At 36.1% G+C, this 27,895-nt stretch overlaps 1 pseudogene across 4 annotated transcripts in view; it reads right to left on the reverse strand.

Moving 5' to 3' along the window:
- The window catches only part of LOC149779620 (5-hydroxytryptamine receptor pseudogene), a 298,611-nt pseudogene that overhangs the window by 36,628 nt on the left and 234,088 nt on the right, over window positions 1-27,895 (reverse strand). The window contains exon 1 of one of the 4 annotated variants that reach the window (XR_016415684.1): window positions 7,508-7,775. The exons of the other annotated variants lie outside the window; for them this stretch is intronic. The product of XR_016415684.1 is annotated as a 5-hydroxytryptamine receptor pseudogene, transcript variant X1 (transcript). Of the gene's footprint in view, window positions 1-7,507; window positions 7,776-27,895 lie in introns of those variants that run through there. 4 annotated transcript variants of the gene reach the window in all.

The following is a 27,895-nucleotide window of genomic DNA, read 5'->3' on the forward strand; positions in this document are numbered from 1 at the left end:
ATATAATAAATTATGATATATGTAAACTGAGTAATAATACGTGACAATTGCTTTGTGTATGATGCGCGATATTGTATGTCGGTCGGTTATTTGTGACTAAACTTTAGCTAAGTTTCTCGTTATCTACTATGATTCCAAACTTTTGATTAACATCAACTTTATCAAGGTAGAGTACAGGGCCTTGAATAACAGACTACACCTCCTGATTATTTGCAAAACCTGGAATTCGTGACGGGTGTTTGCAATGAAATTAAATTAAAAAGAGAATCTAACATTTCCGATGTCGTGTGTCAGTCATCTCTTTTGCAGTAATTGAATTTCGTAGAATCAATGAGGCTAGCATGGATACATTACGTGACGTGAATAACTTGTAATTACTTAACAAAGAATCTGATATAAACGTCTGATGGATTACCAGACCAGTATCAAAGGCATCGCAATATTTAATGAACACTGACGTTATACTTGCAGTCAGAGAACTTGAAACATTGATTGTGTGGACATGGACTGGAACTAATTGGTAGACGGAGTGCTGAAACAACTCCTATCGCCTTCTTCTACGAGGGATATGTAAATGTTGCGAATATCATTGCACTATGCAACATATATTCTTTATCAGCTCACAGCATGTCAGCGGATCCCCTTAAAGTAATCCTCGTGCAACTCAACACACTTTCTCAGTCTGATTATCCAATTATTAAATGCAACATTTTGTATTCACATTTTGGAATGTTGTTCATATAATGGAAAACGACACTTCCAACCGCATGGCGTCTTTCAAATTGTCTGCCACTAAGAGAAAATTTGACAACAGAATTTCAGCCAAAAATATATTAGAGCTAAATCGGAACTGTATGGAGGAAGTGGCAATGTTTGGATGCTGTTCTGTTTTAGGAGGTCTGTCACGGAGACGGATCTGTGGCCCTGTGATTCGTCATGGAGTAGGTATATATCTAGATTACCGGTGTGCAAACAGGAGGACAGGTGGTTCGGACGTGTTCCACAACTTTTGGCAACCTTTTGAGAGCATAACAATCTCCCGTGGCTCTTGCTGAGTGAGGAACAGGTACGTTGATGACAGGTCATTTGGCATCAAGAAATAATGCGTAGAATACGTTCTTGACAGTCCGACTATGTCGAGCGATTTGAGGTCTCTGCTCGTTTTCTCTGGTCCAAACTTTACGATTTTTTCTAGAATGGGGTTCGAATAGGTACATCCACGTTTCATAACCAGTGACGCTCTTATTAAAACGTCTTTGGTGTGACACTCTTATTCATCGTCTATGGTGTGACAATCTCATTCAAGCGCCTATGGTGTGACACTCTCATTCAAACGTCTGTGATGTGACATCTTATTCAAATGTCGTTGGTGTGACACTCTTATTCAAGAGTCTACGTTCTGACAATCTCATTCAAACGTCTCTGGTGTGGCAATCTCATTCAAACATCACTGGTGTGACAATTTCATTCAAACGTCACAGGTGTGACAACTTCATTCAAACGTCTTTGTTGTGAAACTCTTAGTCAGACATCTTTGTTGTGACAATCTCATTCAGACGTCTAAGGTGTGACACCCTTATTCAATCGTCTCTGGTGACAGTCTCTTTCCAACGCCTATGGTATGACAATCTTATTCAATCTTCTCTGGTGACAGTCTCTTTCCAACGTCTATGGTATGACAATCGCATTCAAACGTATCTGGCCCACTCTTTTACTTTTGACGAGCATCTGTTTTATGATTTCAACCTAAGTGTGTTACTAATTAGCCGTCAACAACTGTGGGACACGTTTTGCAGAAACTTGTCTGGGCTTGAAAAGCATTCTTCAGTAAATAAAGTGCAGCTGATAACTTAATGCGCATGATAACATAAACATCTTCCACTATGAATTGAACATGTGCAACCAGATGCCCCTTTACGGTAGCAACGTCAATCCACGACAAAGGTCTTCCAGAACGTGTGTCATCTTCCATGGATTATCGACCCTCCTTAAATCAATTACACCACCTTCAAATTGTCGAATATGACAGAGAATTACATCAACAACCTTTATCAAAGTCGACCTCGATGTAAGCTAGAGTATCCCAAGAACCCAATGATTAAAACATGCCGTTTGCTTGATAGTAGAATTGTTTCCTTTTCCGACATTTTAACATCACTGTCATTTACCCGTATTACGTCAAATGCATACATCAGCAGGTGTTAGGCATGCTGTTATGTGCAGTTGCAGATCAATTTTATTTTGTCTATCGATCGCCATTAAGTGTATTTACAGGTTCAGAAACAAACAAAAAATAAAAATAATCAAAACTTTTCAACAACCTTCTTACTTCGGTAGCGTGTTGCCTTGGTGTCTAATATTACCAAGTTATCTATGTCAAACAAAATATGTCACTATAAAATGAGGAGCAGTAACATATCGGTATGTGCATTTTTTGAGTTTGAATAATACCCTAGTTATTGCCAAGAGGACCGTAAATTCAGAAACAACTTTCTTCTTTCATATACAATATGCCTTTATACTCCCAAATCGATAGTATTATTCCTTACTTAAGTGTAAGCCATCTATAAAAATTCGTAACAGTACATGACTGAGAACACAAGTTGTGGTGAAACAATGTGCTTTCACAATCATAGTGAACATAGCCTTTGACCTTTCGAACCAGAATCAATAGCCCTCTCTCTCTCTCTCTCTCTCTCTCTCTCGCCTCAATTGGAAACCATCCGCAAAGTTAGTTATCTCCAGTTATGGTGCAAAAATCATTTTTATCTAATTTCATTCGCAATGATCTTAACTTGTTTTGCTCTTGGCAGCGAAATCGGTGGGGTTTTACATTGCCCCAAATGCACGCCATTCACAGCCTTTCGTAACTGAAGATGGTTTATAAATGTGTTTATGGAGCGAAAAGTAAAGTAGTAGCATAAACACGGATGGACATCACAACATACTACGTTGTCATATAATAAACTCGTTCATTATATTATACGCATTATGCAAGCTGACAGTTCTACGCAAATGCTGAAAACAAATATGTGCGGGAGGGGCAAGCTTTAAAACGGAACAAGACCCCTCTGACATAAACCTTTACTCCACTCAAGACGTTTCTCATAAATATTGAAACCAAAGAAACCGTATGTTTGTCAGTTTCGGATACTATTTACAAGTCGGGAGTAAAATTTGCGCTACTGCAATTGCCAAGTAAATTTGTATGACGTAGGGGAATATGCTTTCTAGTACAGACCATTTACAGTCGTTTTTAGCTTCACGAAATTGTAACTTCTTTATCTATTAATCATTTTTCAATCTGTGGCGAACACATCGAAATAAGAAATTCGTTGTGGGAATGCAATGAATTGCTTGCGACACTTTAGTTGATAACTCCATTCCAATGACTAAGGGCAAACCAAGCAGCCATGATTAATACATTTTAAAAGCGAAGACCTTGCTTTTACTTCTTTGGTGTGTTCTGTTTTAATTTCTGCATGAATCCCTTTTACCATGCAATGTAAATGATAGTCATATAGTTGAAGAAAACAGTACGAACAGACATACATATATGATAGTAGGTAAATAGGTTGATGTATCAATTTTCAGGCGGGTGATTAGAAATAAAGGAGGTTTAAATATATAAGGAAGGAATTATACAATCAAGTGTTCACTGTGATCGCGTAATTCTTTGTGATAGCTATCGAAGACGGTTACACTCTTCTTCCTCATGTAAACATGTCTAATTAAAACAAATAAAACTAAAAACACTTTTCCAAGTCTTGATAAAATTGTGGCTATCTTTTGTCCAGCAGAAAATGAAGAAAATACTTATTTGATATAATACTCAAATAATAAATGTTACAATAGTACGCTGGCTTCAGGACATCACTATGTCATCAATGAAGCGATTTCCAATGAACTCTAAGAATGTTTCCGATAGGAATTTATTATCTTAACGAGAATAAATTTTAGGAATTTTTAAAACTTTGTGCTATTGTTTTGACACCTGTGTATTTTCTACTCGTTCAGTGTAATGACGTAAATTTTGGGACACATATTTAACTTGGTGTAAGGTAACAAAGTGTGCCCCGTCCGACCCATCAAAAGTAAACAATCTGCTCTGAAAATGCGCTACCAACTAAGATATATACTATGCATGACGTACTTGTGTACTACGTATGACAGCATTTGCCTATCTCATACTGGTAATTTTGTCTCAAGTGTCTGTGCTCTTGCGAGATCGTTACATAACTGAACTGTCATATATTAAATAAATATCAGTTTATGAACACATACATGCATGCATACATACATACACAGACACACATACATACATACATGCATACACACACACACACACACACACACACACACACACACACACATATATATATATATATATATATATATATATATATATATATATATATATATATATATATATATATATATATACATATACATACATACATACATATACACAACACGTTAAAAATGAATACGGTCAGTCAGAGGAAGAGAGTGTAATTATGTAGTGATGTATTGATTTATACATGCAATATAAAAAGCATTATGTTTTAATTACTACCTGCAGCTTTGTCAACTAGTAAATCATTGGACTAGCCTTCGATGCCCTTTAATACCCTTTTATCGAGAGTAATCCATGTTTACATTTCGATGCAAATGCAAATAAAATAATTGAATTTGTACTTTAGGGCCACTTCTTTCCTGATTAGATAAAGTGTTTTGCGAAAATTACTTTAGTGGTGAAAAAGGATCTTAGTGTTGTTGTAACGATACGAACTTGATGAAAGCAAAGTTACTATGACATCTATCTTCGTGTACCCATAGGAATCAGGAAAAGACAAGTAACGTTATTTTGTGATTTTATGTTACAATTAAACAATGAAAGAACTTACAAACTAATACTAGTACAGATGAAGATTTTCGCAGATTATGCACAAACGTTTAATATGGTAAGTAAATGTGGGTATTAAATATCCATTTCCAAGAATTAGCAACAATGTCCGCAGTTCCAATCAAAGGTTCCCGTTAGTCTGTTAGCATAAAACAGGAGTGATTCACTGAACACAAAGAACCACAGAAGGGAAGACAACTCCGTTAACTCCTAAATAATACGATGGGAATGAATAAGGTTATTATCATCCTGAAAAGGCGAGAGAACAGTGCAAAATTCGTCTAATTAATGGAGACAGTCAGTAAAAAATAACTCTTACTCGTTTTCCGTTAACGTAACACTCGAACCAATCAAATATTTGCATGCGAGAGAATCATTAACGCATGAACATGAAACAAAAATAATTCAGGCTAGAAACAAAATAAATCAACATTTTAATCAAGCATGTAGATCTATCCAAGCACATTTGTGTGAATATTTAAAGAGTTTGGAAACGAGAATTATCCCCGAAAAAATCCAGTGCTAACGACCAAATATATGAAACGGTAACTAACCCAATAGCATTCTGAATGGGTACAGAAAACACAAGAATGAATTACGTGGTCGACTATGAAATTCCGTAAGGATTACATCCAGGCAATGAAACGCGTAGTTACTTTTAAATTGTCACATAAGCCTTACTGTAGTTGGATGTACGAGTTCCACATAGGCACATACGTACAAATTTGTTGTAAACAAGGTCTCGTATTTAGACGTTTAAGTGGTACAAACGAACTGACGTCAGTGTATCCACCCCTCTGCACAAAGACCTGGATATTTGCTTATATTGTTTTGTTACGACCAGTTTTGACTATCGATGGCCTAATGATGAACCGTGCGTTACGTATGAACTTAAACTCCCATCTAAAACTGACTACCAGTTGTACTAGCCACTGGCTATCGCACATTTATTCTCGCTATAAACACGACTTGTCGCACAGCGGAAAAATAAACTAGTTTACAGGTTTGAGATACCAGTAGAAAAATCGGTTATATACATTTAACAAAAATATATTCGTTACAGCTTTATATTTTAGTATCAATGAGTGTCTTGAACTTAAAACAGTCGTTGGTGTTCCCTCAGTGATATATATCACACACTATGCTCAGACAATAACATATGCAAACAAGAATTTCATTGAACAACCTCAGCAGAAATGCTATGTCGAACAACCCTTGTAAAACATTGTTGAATACATATTAAGTTTCATTCCGAAATAACATAGACGAACCAGTTAAGGGTTCTCCGCATGCTTTCTCTTAAACAACACTGATTTGAATCTTTTTCTTTTTGAAAAATAAAAACTTTATTAATGTCCAAACTCTGACTTGCATATGACAAAGTCCTTGAATTTGAGAAATTTCATTTTCACACATGAAATATCGATTAAAATATATGTTGTATTTTACATATAAAATCCTAAAACTGGACTTGGTAACAACAAGACGTCAAAATAAAGTTAATAATGGTGTTTTAATGAATACTCAGCATTTCAGAAATTTTAAGCTGACGCATCAAAAATTTCAGATGATTACATGTCTTTTAAAATCGTACGTAAGCTGTGCAGTCACAAAAGGAATACATCTGTGCACGAGAACTTCCATTTAGGTTCCGAGACTTTTGAAATAACAATTAAGAAGTTCCACTTCCATGAATTTGAATAACCAAAAGTGCCACTTACTTGCATTTGAATAACTTTGCCAAGAAAGCATTACACTATGCAAGGAGTCTCTGGATCCAAAAATAATGGACGCTTCTTCTACGAAAGACGTTTCTGCATCTAAAATAATGAACCCTTCCACCATGCAAGGCGTCTCTGCATCTAACAATGAACCCTTCTACTATGCAATGCGTCACTGCATCAAAATAATGAGCCCTTCTACTATGCAATGCGTCGCTTCATCAAAATAATGAACCCCTCTACTATGCAAGGCGCATCTGCATCCAGAATAATTAACCCCCCAACAATGCGTCTCTGAGTGAACGTAAGAACATGTCAATCTTGCATTTTCAAACTCTCTATTGTAAGTCAAGGCCAATCGAAATAATTTCACAAGCAAAAATATACTAAAGTCTCATGTAGATGTTATATCCAAAATAATAGATGTTAACTTTATATACGCTTTAAGTCAATGAAAAAGTAATTCTATTTCGTAGTTTGGGGTCGTTCCCATTTCATTTATCTTATTCTACTACCAACGTTGTGTTAATTGCATTATCAAACAACATTTTGAATCTCAAATAATACATGCAGTTAAATACCCTGAGTAATATAGACTCAGACAGGAAGTAATATAGACTCAGACAGGAAGTAATATAGACTCAGACAGGAACAAGTCCGTCTACCCCATTGTTCACATATATTATGTCATGCCGACAAGCTAGGGGATGGATTTGTCATTAACTAAAATATAGCCTCAAATATTCATTGTTTTAAATAATATTTTTGCAGACAATATTAGTATTGTATGGTAAATGTTGTCTTAACTTAGATTTTCAATCTCTAAAACTCATTTCAGAAACTTGTTACAAGACAAAGCATGCATTAATCAACAGCTTACCTGGCATGCGACAAAGCAATTTACGTCCAATACATCCAGTTAAACACCTCGAGTACTACAGACTCAAACAGGAACAAGTCCTTTTACCCCATTGTTCAAACATGATCTGTCATGCCTATAAGCCACGGGTTGGATTTGTCATCAACTAGAAAAGGTCATGTGATAGACATTAGCGAATCAAGATAAGCCCTTTGCTAGTATGTATCATCACTATAGACAATAACGGACACACTAGGTTCTGATAGCGTATATTCTGCTTCAAGCAGGAAACTACGTTATACTGTCAGTTTCTGCGAGGTTTTGGAAATCGTTTACTGCTTTTCTCTCTGTAACGTTGTGCTGGTCGACAATACGCTAGACTATCTCCGCTGAAGCAGTTGCACTGTTTCTTTATCAATATATTTCTCCGTGATGGATCAGCCTCCACGATTTCTAGATATTGTACATCTATTATACAATTTTGATCACTTCATTTGTATGGTGTATATTAGGATCCCATTAATTGAGACTTTACCCATTTATGCTCAGAAATTAGAATGATTTTCATTCCAACATTGCAATTGCCGCACTTTTCCACTGATTTCATCCAGTATAGTTCGAAGTGCCTTCCAAGAATACAGTTTTATGTCTAGCTATTAAAGTTTCATACTTTGACACAGACTAAACTCGACGGAATTTAACATACAAGTTTGAGCGTCAATACACGACAACACATAGTGATTAATGATGTCCATGATGTGAACAATACTGTAAAATACTAATTTATATGGTTATCATACACGTTCCTGATCCCTACAGTTGCTAGCTGTAACTTTATGGTACAGGAATTTTAAGAGCTACATAAACGTGTTAGATTTTTACATACAAAATGAATGCTCTTCAACAGGCATGGATTAAACTTGAAGCGAGATTAACTTTCCTTTCACTTTACTGTTCAGCCAGGACGATTTTAAAAATGTATGATTGGTTGCTTTATTTAAATGTCATTTTTAATACAATAATAGCAAAAGCACTCCGAGGGAAGAGAACCAAAGTGCCAAGGGACATTTTGAAGCAGCCGATCGGGGCTGGCCTCATTAGGTACCTAATTCGTGACTCCTGAATTACGAGCTCATTGCTCTACCAAATGAGCCAGCTGCTGTTCAAAAATTTAGTATCTAAATCAAGATCACATGCCATGGTAGGCCGTCATTCAATATTGGATGAACTCTGGGATGTGCCACTAAAATGGCATAACCTTTTCAGGCGTCGTTCCCTCCATAGGTGGGTTTCAACCGCCAAAACAAAACAATAGCTTCCAAAGGAATAGGTTTATCGGTCACCCACTAGCACCAATCAGTCACCCACTAGCCCCAGTCTGTCACCCACAACCACCAATTCATCCGACTGTCATATATTGTCAGAAATGAGAAAGAAAAAAAAGAAGAATAGAAAGGGCTCTCTATATTACATTTTAATCTGTCGTATTTTAATCATTGTCGTTTACAAATTTAATCAAAATCTTACAGGAAAGTTTAAATGACATTTTTTCTACTTCATGTTATTATGTCAAAGAATTACAAAATATACTAAAACATTTATGAGACTTAGTTTTGTCAAGGACCGGTATACATATTTTGAAGATAATTAATATCTAAAGTCAATCCTTGATAATTACCTCCAATCAGTGTAAGGATAATTGCTTCCAATCGACGTAGAGATAATTGCTTCCAATAGAGAGATAATTGTAAAATTACGTGTAATAGTAAAGGTTTCATATTTTCAGACATTTGCTAGGGACAGAAGTACTAAATAGTATTTAATATTTTTAATATTTATTTTCATATTGTTGTTCTTACCCTGCCTGAACAATTGTATTCTTATGAAACTAAGAATATTTTCTAATTACCAGTTTCTTCCTTCACCTCACTGGTTTCAACGATATTATACATTGTGATGTGGACTTTGCATACATTATACAGACTTGACTTTGTAACTTTAGTTCTCATCTTAGTATATTTACAAATTGAATCCCCTTTGGTAGAAACTTTTACCAAATGATAGCTTTGTAAGTGGTAGCGTCGATTTCATGTTAGCAAACTAATATCATAAGCTGCATCAGCGGGTTTTAAAGAGAATGGCAAGTACTCTGTCAAGCTTGCCAACATCCGCTATTTGCAAAACATGGTTCTTGATCTTCGCAATAGCATGTCATTGTATTTAAATTTTTGGGGGATAAAATTGACTGATGTGATTGTGGTTCTTTGTATAAAGCATACATGATTACTGACTCAAATAGCTGCATAAATATAATTATTTTCATTGCTTTAAATAAGTATATTGTTTGAAGAGCATTACATCCAGTTTTGTCTTGATGCTATGATCTCGCAAAAAATGGTTGTTATCATGATTAAAACGAACATAACACATAAGACAAAATAAGAATTGATCAATAACATAGAGAGAACATGCCATTTTTCGTAACACAGCCTTCAGTGAAAGTTAAAATGAGCAAGGATGCAGCACGTATAAAATCCACAATATCTGATATTAAAAGTACTAAATTGCACTACATTAATAATGATAGAAATTTACAAAAACTGAACAAAGTTTCATAGTCAAAAGATGTCTCAAAACCAAAAAAAGGATAACGAGTCACCAAAAATCATTAAGCAAACTATGTTCAAAATTCTAGCAGTCCTGGATATCTGAATACAATAACATAATGCTTTTGTTAGGCAAGGTATTGGTTGCTAATATACGATTGCTTCTATTTGCCATATCGGAAGTATTCACGATCAAACAGTACTTGTAACGTCTTTTGGAACACTAGAAACGGTACCATTACGGTGCAGAGACGGGGCGTTATGATTAGGAAGGCCGTTTAGAACAGTATGAAAACGTACTATAAAATAGGATATGAAACGAATTAAAGAAAAACATCAAATTTTGATAAAAACACATTTGATGAGACGCTTAGGAAACTATCATGAAACAGTACGGAATGATAAGGTACGGTAGGAAATGGTGTGCAGACGAAGAGACTACTGAACAGAAAGATTGGCGACGATTACAACGATCACAAACGGTGCCGTACGAAAAAAGTATTCAACAATGGTTGCAAGAAACATTAAAAGTACTTTACGAAATCAGCTAGCAAAGATAAATCTAAAACAAAATGAATCTCGAGATGTTATTGCGTTTCAGAATTAATGCCGGTATTAAGATCAAAACAATCGTTAAGAAATTTGAAAAAAAGGGATATCTTCAGCTATTTATATGACACAGACTATCACACCTGCTTTGAACATCAATAACGTGGGGTTAACTCAGTTCGCTACGTAATTGCGTATTTATATTTTGATACTGTTGTTATTATTGTCATTTCGTTAGGAAAACAAAACGGTAATATTTACAAGTACTGCCTGTTAAAATATGCTAGATGTAATCGGGTTAATTTATTTCGAGTACATCAGACACCGCGCTTTTTTAAGTTTTAAAATGTTTTCAAGCTGTAATAGATATGAAATTGATGCTTTTGTGTCGACCGAGATTTCTTCAATTATAATCAATGACTTGTCATCACCGTTTAGGCCAAAGTAAATACATTACGTCAAGATAGATATCCTGTGTAGATATACTGTGGAGAAAGCTAACTCAGATTAGTAACAGATATACTTCTGAAATGTTCTACTGCACACTGAATATTTTCAGCACTAATTTTTTCAGGAAAAATATGTATGATTCATTTCTGGATTAGATAAATGTTTGCACCAACATAGTTTCCAAACAAGATTCATGTACCTACTGTATGTTATAGAATATAATCATATGTTCTAATTATTCCTATTTTACTAATTAATGATATATTTTAACATAATATGCATCTATTTACAATAGTATAAATGTATATTACACTGAATGCAACAACCTTGATGTAATATTAATACATGTGACATACTAAATATATTTTACATTTCTCGCATCGATCTTTGATGAAGTAACTATACGTTTGTACGATATTCCTTTGGATACCGATTATAATAGATATCACAATTACTATCACCTATTAGCTGATATTTGTCCATGTCAACTTTCTGTTATGGAGAACCTTACTTCGAAAATATATGGTGATGAAACATTCTAGAATGATCAGATGTTTTATACTCTCCTTAAAGAGTTATACCAATACACGGGCTTCTTTTTCTCCTTAAAGAGTTATACATCATAAACGGGCTTCTTTTTCTCCTTAAAGAGTTATACAAATACACGGGCTTCTTTTCCATCTTTAAGAATTATACAAGTAAACAGGCTTCTTTTCCATCTTTAAGAATTATTCAAATAAACGAGCTTCTTTTCCTTCCTAAAGAGTTTAAACTTAATCACGGAACCCAGTCGAGCTGGACTTTATTAACATGCAAGTACATGTATCTGTCTCTACAACATTAAACAAAACATAATCTCTCTCTCTCTCTCTCTCTCTCTCTCTCTCTCTCTCTCTCTCTCTGTATTTCCTTTCTATATGTAGCTCATTCTGTTCTCAGGGCCCTTTTTAAAAGTAAATCAAACGTAAACATACAAAATATTAGTAGCCCATTTTCATCGGGTAATTTACTTTGAGTGTTTCAAAATCATCACAAAATCACAAAAGTCACTAAAATGAAGGCTGTATGTATAATCAGTAAAACAACATAACTTGTTGTTAAATCCCAGCTTACTCAAATACTTGGAATTGGTACCTTCCTTTCCGATGCACAATAGGATTCATGGAAATTAATCAATAACTGTGTTAGCGAGTCTCTGGTGACTTCATATATCGTCAACCAGCACAGCCTAATATCATTCAACAACTTGATAAATGTGGCTTTTACGTTTTGTAATGAGCTTAAACGTCTCATTACAGAATTTTAACTTCCATTCTCGTGCCCAAGATACATTTATCATTATAATTAAAGTAAAAATGTGCCTCGCTGGGACAGTGAAGCAAAAAATATTTTTAGTGTAAGCATGGATTCATCCGTTTCTCTGGAAGAAGAAATTTGTAGAGCGCAAATACATATATACCACAGAACTGTGCTTAATTTGTTTTCTTTTTCAACAAGGAAACATGAACGAAAAAATAAATAAATGTAAAGTGCAACCAGAAAATGTTTGACGAGACAATCGTTAATTAGTTAGTTAGCTATCTAGCAAGTTAGTTAGTTAGTTAGTTAGTTAGTTAGTTAGATAGATAGTTAGTTAGTTAGTCAGTTAGTTAGATAGTTAGTTAGTTAGTCAGTTAGTTAGATAGTTAGTTAGTTAGTTAGTCAGTTAGTTAGTCAGTTAGTTAGATAGTCAGTTAGTTAGATAGTTAGTTAGTTCTTCCTGTTCCTATCAGAATATTGGGCAAAGAGAGTTCTCCATTTATTGATGTCTTTGGTTATTGATCTTGCTGCTTCGTGGGCGAGTCTCATCGGTTTAGGTCATCTTGCAATATCTTTCACAAAGTCTTCTTGTTTGTTTTTTGGAGGGTGTCAAATATAAGTTTTAGACAGAACCTCTCTAGGACATATGTGTTGGTCAGGTGATGTTTGGAATGTGATCTTCAGAATGCACCTTAAGCATCTTTCATGGAAAGTATGTATTTTGTGCCTCAATGATGCCGAGGTTTTCCAGTTTTCACATGAAAAAAAAACAAGTAGGTAGAACGATGGAATTAAAAAGTGTGAGTTTCGCTTTGGCAAACCTGAGTGTTTTGGTCGTCCAGAGTTTTTTTAATCTTCCGGGTGTTCCGAGGCCTTTCCCAATTCTCACAATATAGGAATACTCGTATCTAATATATTGAGATCCCTAGGTGCCTAGTTTAGAGAGAAATTAGTGATAAGAACTAATGACCTTGTTACATGGAAAATAATCCAAATGAGCATCTATTGTCGTACAAATCCCTAGTATCTACACTAGAAATTAATAATTAGCCTGCGGTTTTTGAATGAATCTCTGAGAATAAATCTAACAAAATATTGGTGAGATAATAAGGCGTCAGGTGGGTAGTGGTGCAGGTTAGCCTTAGACTACGTCAGCATTACTCGAATAAAAATACATGTATAGCAAGCATCCAATATTTACTTTGTATGGCCTACTTTCTTCATAATCTCGATACACCACAATTGTTAGTGCTGCAAATCATATATGTCAATTAAAGGATGTTTATCATCCTTTGTATCGCAAGAGCAATATCTTAGAACAATATGATTTATAAACTTATTCTTCATACTCGATTTTATTGAGTTCAGCAAAAGCAAAAATCTTCAGAAAAAGATCCGACCGCAGGTAGCCATTGCATGCATACCAGAAAATAGACCCACACATAAAATCTGTGAACTGTTCAAGAGATAAATAAATCCAGTTTGTATATGAAATGATTAAATTATATAGAAGCAAAAGAGAACGAAAAGAGCGATATTTCTGACTGACCAGATCTATTGAATCGCTAATCATATAAGCTAGGATTGCATAATCTCCTAACAACAATGTGACAAGTAATACGTTAAGCTAAGCCTTTCCTAAGAGTTATACTGCAGACGAAACCATCAAAACCTGACGTCTTTCAGCACAAAACGATGGCAGATACATTATTGCGTGAACAATACCATATACCAATCCTTTCTCTAAGATAAGTTGCTAGATCATTTATTATATAAATATTAATCACTTGTACGTTTATTTTTATGCGCAGTCTTGGTTCTAAAATATCTATCGTCTGTTGGTAGCTGAGAGAGCCGGGCAGATAGTCAGACAGACCGACAGAGATTTGTCTCAAACATGGATCATCTTAAGCTTTACAAGCCCAAAGTTTCATAGTAATGATCTGAAATCAGACAACAGCTCGCAAACCTACCAAATATAGGTTCAATTTTTGAATGCTGGGAAATCTTGAAGTGCAAGGAGATCATATTAAAAATATTTCATTGTTTTGTCCGCTATCAGTCGTTTTTTAGCATATTAGATGAAAAATTGCATGTGAATGGAATGGACTAGAGCACATTTACTTCAAAAGGAGACAGGTTTAAATTTCCAATATCCTTTCCTATAAAATAATGGCCACTTATGACATAGTTAATGTGATATAATGAAAAAATGATAGTATTATGTTGCACAGAAAACAACGTTATCAAAATGATGTACACAATTATCCAGATGTTTCGACTTCGTGGTTATAAACTAAGCAACATAATGAAGCAAAACCAGCAAGTCTCATAAAATGTAACAAATAATATAATTATCAAAGTTATACAATGAAAATATTAGAGGATCATACATATTATAACGTGAATCCAAACATTGTAGATCCTCAAAAGTACGTACCCCGTTGGCATCGTCCAAAACTCCCTTGAATAAATCACAACAGTCCCAGAATCTTGTTCTAGTCCAATGAGCACTTTCTAATTCCAATGAACAATTCCAACAAATGTCTCCTCTTAAATTATCTAAACACAACATTAAACGCATCTGCAGACTGACTTCAACATATGAAACAAAAATTAGAAATAGGAATGAATCTGATTGCTCAGTTCTCTCCTCACACACATTGTTAAGAGTATGTTACGACTATATGTCGCAATATGCTCCAAGCGACAGATCTTACTACTCAATTTAATATTTCAAAATATCTATTCATGTGACCTAGCCCATCCAATGGGAAATAACTTAATTCTTCTAAGAACCCACCTGACGTAAACACTCCGATCGGAAATAACGACAAATTTAGTAAACATGTCTTCTTCTTCTTCTTCTTCTTCTTCTCCTTATTATTATTATTATTATTATTATTATTAATGATTGCAAACACATATATCAACAACTAATTATGGATCCTCCACAATATACATTCTTGATATCTTAAAATAGAATGTCATACCCGTGAAAAAACAAAATTAACCATATTATATCTTGACTATGGATGGGCATTGCATTTATAGTCATGAACAAAAGCAACAAATAATAGTGACACAATCACGTAAAACGATTTACAAAAATATCGATGTACATAATACAGGAAAGACAAACACGTTGCCACATTATCTGGTGACATGAAATTAGCACATTCGTCATCATTTGTATGCAAGTGGTGTATGAGGTATACAGGTATATGCCAATTTCAACAAGTATAGATATGCATTTAGATAACAATTTAGAGAAAATTAGCCCTCTTTGAATGACGATACGAACCTCTTGAATTGTCTATTATTTGATATGAAAAAAAAGCTACGGTAAAGTATAGCAGGCTTGGAATTAAAACTCATTTTTATCTCAGTAAACTTAATAACCGTTCAATTACCTTTAAAATATTAAGAAAACCAAACTCTTGTTACTTACGGCACTTCGGCACCTTCAAAACTTTAATATGTTGGTGGTTTCGAGTGTGTGTGTGTGTGTGTGTGTGTGTGTGTGTGTGTGTGTGTGACACAGACCAGACCACGGTATAGTTGTTTAATAATTTACTAGCTAAGGAATATGAAGGATTTTGTTTACAGCACGTAAGGTACAAATTAGGTCAATGAGAGAAAGTTTCGCCATTGATTCAATTGAGGTTTAGCAGTAACGTTGTAATTAAACCAAACTGAACAAACTGCTGCAGGCAAAGAGTCCGATTGTCAGAACCATATTATTTCCACCTCTACGTCGCCGATTCATATCCGAAACTAATCTAATTAGAGAGTAGTTGCTACAAAGTCGTTGGTCATAAGTAGAGGTGAAAATTTATCAAGTCACGCACTGAACGAACTAATTGATTCAGTAATGTGATATTAATCAACCTATGAAAATCAGATTGCGATCCAATCTATTTTGGTTTATATATAATTTATTTGCAATCAAAAACATAATAACTGACATTAACTAACCAAGAAAAAATCGAAGTAATTTTAATCTATAACAGACCGGTTCTGGAAACAAATATTTCCAGCAAAACGTAGTTTATGACTTTCTAATTGTAGATTGTGTTGTCTACCTCATAAATGTTATTAAAGACGACAAGAGAAATGGCATTATCCAAATGAAACTATAGGGATACGCAGGAACTGGAATTAGGTATAATAAAAGTAAACTGAGATACGAAAATTATTACTGTATTTTATGTTCCTGTATTAACAATTCATCATTGTGGCGTATTCATCTGTCACTCGATGTGCATCTTCAAGCATTCAATATCTTTAAGCACTCACTATCTTTAAGTAGTTATATCTCTACGTATTCATATCTCTAAACATTCATTATCTTTTAAGTAGACATATCTCTAAGCACTCATTATCTTTAAGAATTCATGATCTTTAAGCTCTCTTTATATTTAAGTAGTCATAACTTTATGTACTCATTATCTTTAAGTAATCATATCTCTAAGCACTCATTATATTTAAGTAATCATATCTCTAAGCACTCATTATCTTCAAGTACTCATTATCTTTAATACTCTTTATCTTTAAGCACTCCTTATATTCAAGTACCTTTATATTCAAGTACTCATTATCTTTAAGTACTCATATATTTGAGTATTCATTATCATTAAGTACTCATTACCTTTAAGTACTATATCTTTAAGTACTCTTACTCATATATTTGAGTACTCATTATCATTAAGTACCCATTACCTTTAAGTACTATATCTTTAAGTACTCTTTATCTTTAGGTACTCATTATCTTTAAGTACTAATTATTTTTAAGTACTTATTATCTTTAAGTACTCATTATCTTTAAGTAAACATATCTGTAAGTAGTCATATCTTTAAGTACTCATTATCATTAAATACTCATTATCTTTAAGCACTCTTTATCATTAAGTACTCGTATCCTTATGTACTCAGTGTCCTTAAGTACTCCTATCTTTGAGTACTATTATCTTTAATTACTCATTATCTTAAAAGACTCATTGTCTTTGAGTACTCATTATCTTTATCTACTCATTATCTTTGAGTACTCATTATCTTTTAAGTACTCTTTTATCTTTAGGTGCTCATTATCTTTAAGTACTCATTATAATTAAGCATGCAGTATCTTTAAGTGCTCATTATCATTAAGCACTCATTATCATTAAATACTCATTATCTTTTAGCACTTTTTATCATTAAGTAATCATATCCTTAAGTACTCAATGTCTTTAAGTACTCCTATCTTTGAGTACTCATTATGTTTAAGCCCTCTTTATCTTTAAGTACTCATTATCTTTAAGTACTCATTTCTCTATGCACGCAATATCTTTAAGTACTCATTATCTTTAATACTCTTTATCTTTAAGTACTCATTATCTTTAAGTACTGATATCTCTAAGCACGCAATATCATTAAGTACGCATATCTTTGTATACTCATTATCTTTAAATACTCATATCTTTAAGTACTCATTATCTTTAAGAACTCATTATGTTTAAGTACTCATTATCTTTCAATACTCATTATCTTTCAGTACTCATATCTTTAAATACTCATATCTTTAAGCACTCATTATCTTTAAGAACTCATTATCTTTAAGTACTCATTATCTTTAAGTACTCATTATCTTTAAATACTCATTTTCTATAAGTACATATATCTTTAATTACTCATATATTTAAGCACTCGTTATCTTTAATTACTCTTTATCTTTTAGTACTCATATCTTTAAGTATTCATATATGTAAGCACTCGTTGTCTTTAAGCACTCAGTATCTTTGAGTACTCATTATCTTTAAGCACTTATTTAAAAACTGTAATGCCTTCAGATAAAGGCACAACTTTACCTAACATTGAAGCTTTAACAGCTGTATTATGTCCCTTACTCCTGTGTCCATTGTTATGCTGGGATATCTTAAAGTGCAAGAAGGTCATTGAAACGTATTGAAACCCTATTTCAGCTAATCACTCGCGGCTTTGTAGGCTGCAGACTGCAGCGGACGGATACCTTTCAACGTTAAAATTACAATTAACTGTAACTAACCCGAAGTAATAACTCAAAGTCCGACTGCGCCTTGCTTGAGATGAATTAAATGTAAAAGCAAATGATCAGTCACTGAATTAAATGACTATTCAATTTCAAGATTGGAAAGAGCAATTTAAATAGACGTAAGTGAGCTATCCTCAACATTACTGCATGCTATTTTCTTGCCTGAGATTAATGCTCGTATTGCTAGTAAAGACGCCGAGTTCGGCAGATTTAAAGAGAACGTTACTCTTTGCGTCGGCTTAATTGTGTGCATGTGGTAGATTGATTCACCAACGGATAAATTCTAAATTTGCCTTCACGTGACCCAGTTCCTGTGACTTAATACTAATGCGTTACTCACACAATCTTAGAACATATGTATCACTCACATGATATGACCATTTATGCGTCACCCATATGATACGAGGACAGATGCGTCACTCGCATGATATTCGAAGATTTCTTCACCCACATGTTATCAGAACAGATGCATCTGTTCCAAATTATTAATACAAATGCGTCATTGGAATGATATTAATACAGGATGCATCACTTTTATGATATTAATACAGGCGCGTCACTCCTGTGATATTAGTGCAGATACGTCACTCCTACGATATCAGTGCAGACACGTCACTCCTAAGATAGCAGTACAGATACGTTACTCCTATGATACTAGTGCAGATGCGTTACTCAAATTACTTTAATTTCGTCGACGTTAATCACAGTTTTGCGGAAAGACGAGAACTACGACATCCAGTTATTTTGTACCTATTACTCTCCCGGTTAACGATGTAGATTTATAAGTTCGTACATACTAAGCTTTCAAATATATTAAGGTGACTCGAATGAAGCATGAACTAATATTGATTACACTGGCCAACCAATTTGTGTGACCATTGACACAACAGAGACCGTACTAGTATGAATTCGAAGTGCATGAAGGTCTATCTCATCCCAAAAATAGGGGGGAAAATGCTAGTAGCTTTCAACAACTCTCAGTCCTTAGTTGTTTTGATTGATTGTCTTGATGCCATCGTGTACCAATTGGAGAACAGGATACAAAGAAAACTGCATCTGTTTGCAGGGTAGTCTTACTATCAGGAATTCAGTGGAAATGTATTCTGGTATACACTGATGATGTAATAATCTCTTCCTCCAGATTTGATGACCACGTGCTTTATTTACAGGAAGAGTTTGAGAGACAAAGAACAGCAAATCACACATCAATGCTGGCTAAATGTACATTCTTTAAACAGGAAGTTCAGTTTCTTGGACATATTGTAACTAATGATAGGATTTTACAGTTTGTGATTACAAAGTCAATGCTGCGCTGTAGTTTCCAACTTCCGTAGGAGAACGAACCTTACACGCGTTTCTAGGTTCTGCCTCGTATTACCGTATGTTAAGCTCATTTACTGTATCAGCACCTACTGTATGGAATTCCTTACCAATGAGGATACGTAATTCAACTTCCCTTGCTTCTTTTAAAATATCATTAAAGAAATTCTTTCTAGACCAGCTGTAATGACATATTAAAAGCTCTGAATAGAACACTTTATAATCATATCCATTATTGATATATCCAGATCTTATTCGATATATATATATATATATATATATATATATATATATATATATATATATATATATATATATATATATATATATATATATATATATATAGTAAGTAAGATTTATGCTGAAATGTATGTACCTGTGTATTGAATATTGTTCATATTTGTATGTTTCCCAGTATAGTCACACATAGTCATTCATGTTAAATATGTACGAATGAGTGTGCGACGATACCTGGTTATGTGCATGGTCTTCTATTTTTATTTTGTGTATTTTTATTTTTTTCTTCTTATTTTGTTTTAAAATTTTTTTTAACATAGCCGATTAAAAAAACTGAGGACCACATGGCAGATGGGTCAGCCATGACCAAATGTGTTATCCTCGTTAAAGACAGTTTATTATTATTATTATTATTATTATTATGAAAGGGTTTGTAAACATTATATAACCAATGAATCGGCTTTTGAATAATGATGTATCCGGAGGGTGGAATGATGATTGTGAACTGGCCTTGAACATTCTAACATATAAACCGACCACAGTGTTAGGTTATCTGGACTTCTACAGACCATTCACCCTTTATTGTGACAGTTCTGTGTTTGTCTTTGGAGTCGATTGGGCCAACAAGATAAAAATGGTATAGAAAGAACATATCATATGATAAGAGACAATTTAAAAAAAGCAAGAATAATTACTCTGGAATTGAAAGAAACATTTGCAGTGGTGTGGGGGATAAAAACAAAATCCGTTTGATTACAAGTTCACGGTACTCACAGGTCACTGTCCATTAAAAGGGCTTATGGGAATAGCCCATTTCATGCAGACTTCGGTGAACTTCGTAATTTGCTCGGAATTTTGATCACGTGGCGGGTGGTCAGCTGACCGTAATAGGTGGTGGGCAGAATACGGCTAACGCTTCAGCATCGGCATCAACTTCTGTAACTACTTCAACATCGTTTATCGAGTTGTAAAATGCATATTCAACAGCGATGCTGCCGCAGATATTGACGAAATTTAATATTGGAACCATCCTGTCTTATTTTCTGGAAACCAGGGCGGATTTCAAACCCATACGAGAGAGTAGCTTTGAGCTGTTTACATCTGGACATGTACATGTAAGTAAGGAAACGGTGTCGAAGTAAACAAATTTAATCCTGACAGGCAAAGAGCAAGTTGTTCAAACTATTTCTGTGCATCTGAAACGTCACTATAATAAAACGCGTTTCATACGAGTTTATCAGATTTGTTTTTGAAAGTCTGTGGATAATTTACATATAAATTTCAATCATTTAATTAATTTTATTTCTGAAATATTTCTAAACAACAATGGACGCCATTTTGTTATGTACATGTGCCCACCAGCGTTTGATTGGCTGGAGTATAAAGTAACTCGGGAGGTTATTCGGATAATTACGGAGCAACTCGGTTAAATTCGGTATGAAATGGGCTATGAACAGTAAGATCCGTTGGGTAGCCAGAGGGTTCCGGTCCCTGAATGAATATGATATGGCAGCTGAGTGCATGCCTTGAAAATCTCTTCGAAATACAGACGGGTTTAGTTATGCATAACATGGTGAAACTTGCGATTCGAATGGAGACGACAAAGAATGCGAGGTTAAAATGAACAAGTTACATAACATTAATCCACGCTTACAACTAGCAGCAGAGGGGCTGTACAGACCGAAACTTTTTGCACAATAAACCCCTCCAGGAAACTATTCCTCGATAGAGGGCTTATTTCGACGAAATAAACCCTTCTATTCAGAATACAGGACAAAAAAAAATGTCCCCCGAAAACTCGAAGAGTTTCCAGGGACAAACTCGTTGAGTTTGCACTGACAACTTGGGTTACTTCAATAAATCTGAAACAGTTTCCGTGGCGGGGTCGTTATTGAAAAATCCATGGGTCGGGTCCATCCCCTCTGCTGCTCTGGGAAATGAGTTTCCAAGGAAAAACATTTTTATGTTAGCGGAATTAAATCATTGACAAATAAATAATGGCAAATATTGGAGAAGCACATACGACTAGATTAGCTCGAGAACGTCTCGAAGCAATTCAGAAATTTCTTCCTGTCCGTGATAGTGTCAGACAAAAATTACAACTAAGACAGCAAGCACGGGAAGGCTTTGCAGAGACTACGGAGGAATTATTTAAACCCGTGACCAAAGCTACTGAAAAATCCGCAGCTGTTACCAAAGAGGCTTTAATAGAGCAAAGGAAAATTTTACAGGATATTTCAGCTGGACTTAAACCCCCGCCTCCACCCGATGAAGTTGTTGTGTCAGTACCTGCTGGTAAGCGAGTAACAGGGAGAATTACTGACCCCGCCAAAAGATTTACGCCGGATTATATTGAACTTCTTAAAAATGTACCAGAAGAGAAATTACCTGAGACAATACTGTTAGGATTGATTAGAAGAGATGTGTCTTTAAACCCAGAACACGGTTCTATGACAGATGATAATTTTATCAAATATTCGTATCGTATACGTGAAAATAAAAAACAAATCAGCAGGGACGATACAAAATACGATAGACTTGTAGATGCTATACGTAAACTTGAAATTCCACCATCGCAACCTCAAGAAGAAAAATCACCGTTGCAACACACAGAACGACAACAATATCCTTCACGGCGAAGAGCAATAGATCCTGACCTAACTCCGTTAAGTGAATACGAGGCTGCATCTGAAGGAAGTCCGCGGGGCCAAAAATTCAAACAAACTAGGTCGCCGATAATTAGCTTAACAACATCTTCTGAAAGTTTGCCTCAAGACATTTTATCCCCAAGAATTGTACCATCAACAGGGGAGGGTTTAGGATCCGGTTTTATTGCCTGCCCTAATAATATCATCGATGATGTATCACGGTTGGAAGTTCTCATCGGAGGAAGACGTGCCGGAAACAATTCTCCGGAAATTATAAATGAAGCCGCAGATATCTGTCAGAGACTATTTCAGCGTGGCATCATGGATATCAGCATCTACCGGGGGCTCATTGATGAACTCGCAGACGGTTACCACAGCGACTAATAATTAAATTTGCTAGCAAATTCAGTTAGATAAACAATAATTAAATAAAATGATACTACACGATTCTTTTCGCAGACCAAGAAGTGTCAGAGTAGTAAACTCACGATTACCAGTATACGAGGTTGTTTACGGAGATGGAGTCGGTGATGTTGTTAGGGATTTAGTCACAAGAATCGCTCCGAAAACTGGACCGTTAGCAAAACAATTCGCGATGAAAGCCGCTGATGTTGTCAAGGATAAAGCCATTGGCACTGTTGGTAGTCTTGCCGGGAAAGCATTTCAATCAATCAAGGATCGACTAGCACAGCTGATACGAAAAAAAAACCCAGTCGAGAGGTTGGTGCCAGTAAAACTACCATCCACTGAAGCTATGCCGGCAAATGTTAGTAGCGTAGTAAATAAGGCCGTAAATCAGAAATTAGCTGAGATCGCAACAGCAGGAATTACCTCCAAAGCGTTGCAAGATAGTGTAACTGCTAATTTGATAGCTGGTAGTGGTTTCCGGTGACGATAACATTTTAATTAGATCATCACAAATAATAATAATGTTTGCACGAAAATCCAATGACGCGTTTGATATGTCCAAACCAGTACTTAAAGATGATTCTGTACGTGATTTTCAATATTATTCTTATGAAGCACGTGATCCTAACCAACGCGGAAGAATTGAACTACAGGTCCAGGATACAAGTAGATACTTCTTGCCCGCTGAGGCCTTCATCGAAGTTGAAGGTAGGCTTTTAAAGAATGATAACACTAACTACGGAATCGGCGACCGAGTTGGATTTGTTAACAACGGCATCATGGCGTTATTTAAATCCGCTATTTACATGATAGATGGAAAAGAAATTGAAACAATTCATGATAACGTCGACGTTGCCACAACAATTCTCGGGTTGGCGAGATACTCGGATGATTACACCAGATCAGCCGGACCATCAATGATGTTTGCAAAGGATATAACCGACAGCCCCGAGAACAGGAATGTAACAATGAATAATGCCGGTGACGCAGTTGCATCGATGAACGAAAATTTTAATTTGGGTTTTGCAACACGTAGATCGATGTTAAGTGGAGATGAAGAGTTCTCAGGTGTGATTCCATTGTCTCACATCTTTGGATTCTGCAGAGATGTCCACAAGGTCATATTCGGTGCCAAACACACAGTTGTACTTGTGCGAAAACCTGATGATAATGACGCTATCTGGCGAGATGCTGCTGTTGCCCCTGGTCAGGTAATACTAACTAAACTGTGGTTGTGGATGCCAGTGTTGTCTCCGTCAATCACCGAAGAACAACGACTGTTGTCTTTCATGGACACGGGCGGTAAATCACTGCTATCCTGGAAAACAACAACCACAGACGTTATTCAGGGTGATAATGGTGGGTTGTTTACATGGCATATATCATCGCAACAAGGAGTATCAGCACCACGACATATTTTCATTGCATTTCAATACCGTGCTAGAACAGATAGCCAGGAAAGAAATCCAATGGTATTTGATACACTTGGAGTTTCTGAAGTTTCGTTGAGAATAAATGGGCATCAGGAGCCATCTGAGGATATATTAATAGATTTCGAACATCATCGTGTCGCACGCGCGTATCATCGTCTGATGTCATTTATGGGGCGCGACCTTAATGTAGACACTGGCCTGCAAATATCACAGCGAGACTTTATGAGTTTATATCCGATTTATTACTTTTCGCTGGAACATCTTGATCTGGTTAAACAATCTGTTGTCGACCTACATTTCCGAGCTCGTGTAGGTGTTCCTGCTGGTGGTTACAGAGCGATTGCTGTCATACTCTCCGATAAAGCAATGCTGCTTGAAGGTGTTGGCGGACGAATGAGGGTCATCGACGCTCCAATCGAGAATATGTAACGCAATTAAAATCAAACTTAGGATATAATGTCATACAGTCATGTTAATGTCACCTTGACTTCCGGTCAAACGAAGAAATTGCAATCAAAGAACGCAAGCACGTGCGGGACATCAATAACACTAAAACGAGATCAGATTACTGGTGGTCCAAACAAATTGTCGTTGACTAATACTCAGCTTAAACATTTTAATAAGGCACTAACAGCAAAAACCGGTGTCCGACTTGATTTCTCTGCTGCAGCTATCAAGGACATGACTAAAACCGGTGGAATATTTCCTCTTCTCGCAGCAATACCGGCGTTGATTGCCGCGGCAGCACCAGCCGTAGCAAAAGCCGCAGCACTCGGTGCAGTTGGAACTGCAGCTGGAATGGCACTAAAAAAGGCAACGGGAAAAGGATACAAGAAAAAAAAGGGACGCGGTCTAAGACTACCAGGAACTCCACCATCATGGTATCCAAAAAAATTCTAACGCCGTTGAGCAATTTTGATTTACTCGATGCTGTTAAAAAAATGCGTGTAAAACATTTCAGAGGCGTATTTATGCGAGATCAATTACCGCAACGACCGAATAATCCAGAAACTGGCATTATCAATCTCGACAACAAAGATGGTCCGGGAACTCACTGGGTTGCTTACGCGATCGATCCACGTGGAATTATCTATTTTGATTCGTACGGTTTAGCACCGCCAGTTGAGTTTCTCAAGTATGTCAGCAGATTTTCTAATGTTCCAGTGTGGCAGTCGACGTTACCAACACAAACATTAATTGATCCGCCCATTTGTGGGAGGGAGGTTTTAAATGTTCTTGATGCAATCTCAAGAAATCCAGCAACTCCTCCTCATAAAGTAGTGTATGAATATACCGCATCGAGAAATGCTAGCATTTGAAAAACAGCAATAAGAATAATGGTGGATATTTACGGAAGACCTTTCACACGAGGAGGTAAACCAAGCACAGATGCTGATCTCTCAAAATATGCGACCAAAGATGAAGTCGATAATCTTTTGAATATAGCTGGAGTTGACCCAGATGAAGTTGCTATTTTCCAAGACAGGCAAGGAAAACTAAGAACGAGCAACATTAAGTGGAATGATATAATTCGCAGAGTTCTTGGAGCTACCAAGGATAACTTCGTTGCATTTAGTGATGGCGGCCGGATCAAGGACTCGAATATATCAATCGCAAGCATCAAAGACAGTATTGATAAAGGTGTTGATAAATGTGTGAAAAAAGCCGGTGACACGATGACAGGCGAACTCAGCATGAGCGGCAACAAAATAACCGCGTTAGCGAATCCCGAATCCGACCAGGATGCGTCAAACAAACAATACGTGGACATCGTCAACGGTAAACTAAATACGCTGCGTGCAGAGCATGATGTTCACGTGGGCGCGTTTACAAGATTTCGAAGAAACTTCGTAAAAACTGATGAGGTCGTGGATAAGTTCTTTGGGACTCCTCCAGTCGTCGATGTAAAACTCGCTGATGTAAAGACCGACATTAACACGATCAAACAAACACAGCAGGATATCGTATCGGGTATTCCTGATATCGTTAACAAAACCAGTTTGATTAAAGTTCCCACTGGAGTTACTCCGGGGCATATCACCAACATCGTATTCACGGTATCATCGGGATTCGCAACATGGTCACGACAAAATAACACTATCAAATATACAGCAACAGCCACCGGTGTTTACAGGTTGTCTGTGTTTTCAGCCGCTAAATTTGAAATCTTCACAACATATCCTTGGAGACATTCCACCGATAAGTATTCCGGGGTTTGCACTGTAATACTAAACAGCGGAACCGAGGAAACATTTATGCTTGAAGCCGAGGACGATAGTTTAACAGCAACATCTTACTGGTTTTGTTTGGAATTCGTCGCTGCAACGCCTCAATTGGTTACCGCGTAATTGAATAATGTCAACGACGCCAGATGCTCAACAATATCGATACAATCAAGTCCGTGAGTGGCAATCTGAGTTAAAAACTGTCATCGAAGTAACTAGTCAAAAAGTAAAAAAATACAAGCGCCGCATAACAGTGCTGGATATTATGGTTTATTCAGTATCTGCCGTTGTTGCATCTGCCGGAGCAATACTATCAGCGGTCACTCCGGTAACTGCAGCAGTCGCCGCCACGATCTGTGTTTCCGCGGCCACAACAACAGCTGGAGTTTTCGGCATCATAGCAAAAAAAATATCATCATGTGCTAACACAAAATTACACGATTACACGACAAAATTAAATACAGCCACGACCGCATATAAGAAATTATCATCGCTGATATCATCATCGTTAGACGTGCAAAGTAGCGACGCTACGATATCAGATTCTGAATTCAAACTAATGTCAGATGCGTACAATGACTATTTGAAAACTAAACAAATAAATAATGTCAATAGAACTGCTTCAACAAATAGTCACAAACACAACACCGGTAAGGACCACAATGATCCCAGTGTCCTCGACGACACCAGAATTCGGTATTAATTTTCGAACTCCAATTCCAGTGAGTGAAATCGCGTTAGCAAAGCTCAGTGTGTATCACAGCTGGCCCAATGTTAGGTCGGCATCATTTGGTGGTCTGCAGCCAAATAATTCATTCGTGTTCGGGAAAAGCAAAGCCGACTCCGGCGAACAGGGTGAACTTGACTGGAATACAATTACACTTCCCACTGGGAGTTATCAGATCGAAGAAATCAATAATGAGATACAACGCCAAATAAAACGAATCACCGGCAAGGAAGCCAAAATATCTATAACAGCTCATGAACCAACGCTGTCTGCGGTCATTGAAATCTCAACGCCAGGATACGCCGTGGATATTTATAACAGCTCAATCCGAACATTATTAGGATGGCCAAAGGCCCCCGAGGTTAAACCTCGTCCACCAAAACCTGAAAAATCGGATTTTATGACCTATAAAGAAGCACTACACGACCTCGAGTACAATTATTATTTACTCCTTGCAG

This window comes from Sinohyriopsis cumingii, chromosome 17, assembly GCF_028554795.1.
Source record: "Sinohyriopsis cumingii isolate HCF-2022 chromosome 17, ASM2855479v2, whole genome shotgun sequence".
NCBI lineage: Eukaryota > Metazoa > Mollusca > Bivalvia > Unionida > Unionidae > Sinohyriopsis > Sinohyriopsis cumingii.